Consider the following 3,496-nt stretch of genomic DNA (forward strand, 5'->3'; position numbering starts at 1 on the left):
CTCTCTGTGACTTTGGAAGGTAGTAAGCCCTTTACATCAGAACTGTTTGGTCAGAATATTGAACATTCTAGCTCCATTCACAGCTAAATCCCTGGGCTCTCACATCTCATTTTCACTTAGATGCCTTACTTTTCAATTCCTTTTGACTATACCTTGTTTCAAGTTCCAAGATCCCAAAAGCAGAAATGACTTTTCCACTGTGACCTACATTATCTCTCTTAGACTTGGCTCTCTGGGGGATGAAGCAGAATTGAATGAGCATGGTAGCACCATGATTTGAATTCCACTCACAAACTGTGTCACTGTGGACCTCCCCTCTCTGGCCGTTTCTTAATGGGTTTAATACTATCTATCCTATTCAAAAGATTATTTGTATTAATTGAGATAAATAAGAGTAGTAATTATTTCCAGTATCATTTACCCTCTCACTATCAGCATCTGTGCCCAGGTAAATGCTTTCCCCATCTGGCTTCAGTCCCACGAAGTCTACCCTACCTACCAGCATCCCTAGTAAGAACATTTCTCTGCTTGAGTTATTATTGATTCTTGAATGTTATTCACCAGTTTTGAAAACCTGAGCACTTACTGTGTTCCACAACGAACATTCCCATCCACCTGTGGCTCTTGGATGTAATATGACATTTCTTGACCTAGATGGTAAAGAGGGAAAGATCCCCCTTTCCTGACAGCCCTGAAATGAATGACAGAGAGCCCACAGTCACTCTCCCTACTGTTTAAATAACAGCTTGCAGAGTCTCACCTGGCAGCAACCATGTTTTTGGTACTAAATAATAATCCCTTAGAAAATCAATGCTCTGAAGACCATTAATCATTTCTCAGAGAGAAAATGTCGTTGCCGCTATTACTAGGCAGGAAACTGTTCTAGAAATGATCTAAGGTGACTCTTTTCAACTTTCCTGTCTCAAAGAAACATTTTACCATCAAGATCTAGAAGCTGCTTAACATTTCTTTTCATAATTTACCACAGTATTCAGGGCTCTCAAAAGCCATGTAATTCAACCCAAATTTGTATAGAAAAATAGACTCATACAGAATATGACCATGACCAAGAGGAAGAGCCCAGATGCTTGACTACCAGACAAAAGGCAACCAATAAGTGGGCATCCAATTCTCTTTTGTTTCTTTCTTCCTCCCACACCCAGAGCTTTGCATGTTCCAAGCAAGCACTATACCAAAAACTACATAAGCAACATAACTAACTTGAACCATGGTTTTTGTTTGGTGGTAGTGGTCATGGTGTGAGTTATGTATGTTGGTCGTGTGTGTGTGTGTGTGTGTGTGTGTGTGTGTGTGTGTGTGTGTGTGTGTGTGTGTGTATGTATGTGTTTCTGCAAGTCCTGGGGCTTGAACTCAGAGCCTGGGCACTGTCCTTCACCTTTTTTGCTCAAGGCTAGCATTCTACCAGTTGAGCCACAGCTCCACTTCCACCTTTGGGATTAATGGAAGATAAGAGCCTCATGTACTTGTCTGCCTGGGCTGGCTTTGAACGTCAATCCTCAAATCTCAGCCCCCCCCCAGTAGCCAGGATTATACACGTGATCTATTGGCACTTGGGGTAACCAAATCTGTTTAATATCACACTTTAGAACTACACTGTAAAACCACTTTTAAACAAGACTTCTTATGTACTACATGAGAATCTTGAGCAAGTTACTTTCCCTACTCCCCAAAGCTGGGATCTCCAGGTCATCTGCTTCAATAGTACCTGGAAACTTACTAGAGCTAAAGGCTCTACCTCAAACCTATAAAAGACCTACTTTTGATAACTTATGTAAATGATAATAGAGGGATCTTGGTAACTTGCTTAAAGCCATCTAGTAGAGCAGAAGGAACAACACTTAAGTCATAAATTATCAAGATATCACAGTCCAGTGTCCCCCTTTAAAGTAGTCTTATTCCTCCCCATATTTAACCTAGTTTCTCCACCTAAATTTAAAAAAAAAAAAACTTTAATGATTCCTTTTAAAATCTCACTCATCCGGCCCTCCCACAAACACCTTTTAGGGGGAAATTAGTTCAGCCTCATTAACCCGGGAGCATGTCACCTTTGAATGGGAAGAGGTGACTCAAGGTTTGGTAGGTTCATATTCTTAACAGATGGGCAAAAGAGGAATAGCCTCAACTGTGAGCACCCTGTGCTAATAATCATCTAGGTCTCCGAGCAACAGAGAGCGCAGGGAGTTATTATAGGCTCTTGATTTTGTATTATGTTCAACTACTTTTCAAAGTTCATCCACATCCTGTTGAGCCTTCCAACCATCTGAGGAGGAGGGCAGAAAAGGAATTATGACTAACGAGGCTCAGAAAGACTAAATGACTTTTTTTTTTTCAAAGTCACAAAGCTAGAAAGAAATCAGGCTGGAACCAGGACCTCAATCAGATATTTTCCCCAGGTATTTTCTCACACATACAAGAAAAGAAAGCTCTGTATAGACCATGGCATAAGCTATTATTAAAACATTCTGATCATCAGTTGCTGTTTTAATGAGGGTGAGCTGGCAGTGAGCTGAAGAGTAGGATAGAGAAAAGAGTAGAAAGAAAAGACTCAGAGGGGAAACATCCTCACCTCCATTTCACATACAGGGGAAGATACCATGATCATGATGATGATTTTTCCAGGGTAAGGTTTATCTATTGAACTCTGGATGTGCTCATCTTTGCGACTGCCCCAAATGCAGGAAACTTGACTGCATAACTTGTAGTAGTGGAACACTGCATTTATACTCTCCTCTTACAAAAGAAAAGAAATGTTCTAATAAAGCACTTTGATTGAAGCCAAACTTCAAGGAGCTAACACACTGGCAAGCTCTCTCTTTTTTGCCTCAGGTCATAGGGTAGGTGCTGCTTGAAGATAACTCTAGTAGCCGGCAACCTACTGAACACAGAGTAAATTCCCCTACAGCTTTACTGAATGAATAAATGACCATTCCTGACTGGTAATTCTTGGTTTTGTCTCTCACAAGGCCCATTGTCCACTCTTCATTTTTCCTCTCCTATGTTTCTGAAGCCTGGGTCATTATGAGAGCTCCTAATCAAGAAGAGAAATAATAGTCCAATAAAATAAAATTGATCCCTTTTGTCTTGGGACAAAAGTTGAACCAAACCAAGCAGTTCTATTCTTCATTCCCCACAGACTCAACAGATTTGGTATTTTCCCAGCAGAGGAATTCCTTGTTTCAAAACAAAAACAAAATCAATTAGCCATCCAAATGGTACCTCAAATGGTAGCACCTGAGCCTGATTCTGATGAATCCAAGATGACTGAGAGATACCAAAGGATAGCAAGGACTGTCCAACCCTCCTGTCCCCTTCACTCTGTCCTAAGCACCTTCACCCTGATCCCAACCTTTATCACATTTTCTTGAACTTGTATGCAGTCTCTTAATCACCCTTCCACACTCCAGGCTCCAGCCTTTGCTTCATCTGATCTGAATATCCTCCCCACATCCATATACACATATGGCATCCAAGATTC

At 40.9% G+C, this 3,496-nt stretch overlaps 1 non-coding gene across 1 annotated transcript; it reads left to right on the top strand.

Moving 5' to 3' along the window:
- The first annotated feature begins 2,594 nt into the window (after nt 1-2,594).
- Nucleotides 2,595-2,754, top strand: LOC122117033. Its single transcript, XR_006149060.1, has one exon. It is a non-coding gene; the product is annotated as a U1 spliceosomal RNA (small nuclear RNA).
- The last annotated feature ends 742 nt before the right edge of the window (nt 2,755-3,496 follow it).

This window comes from Dipodomys spectabilis, unplaced genomic scaffold (assembly GCF_019054845.1).
Source record: "Dipodomys spectabilis isolate Male_0828 unplaced genomic scaffold, ASM1905484v1 ptg000003l, whole genome shotgun sequence".
NCBI lineage: Eukaryota > Metazoa > Chordata > Mammalia > Rodentia > Heteromyidae > Dipodomys > Dipodomys spectabilis.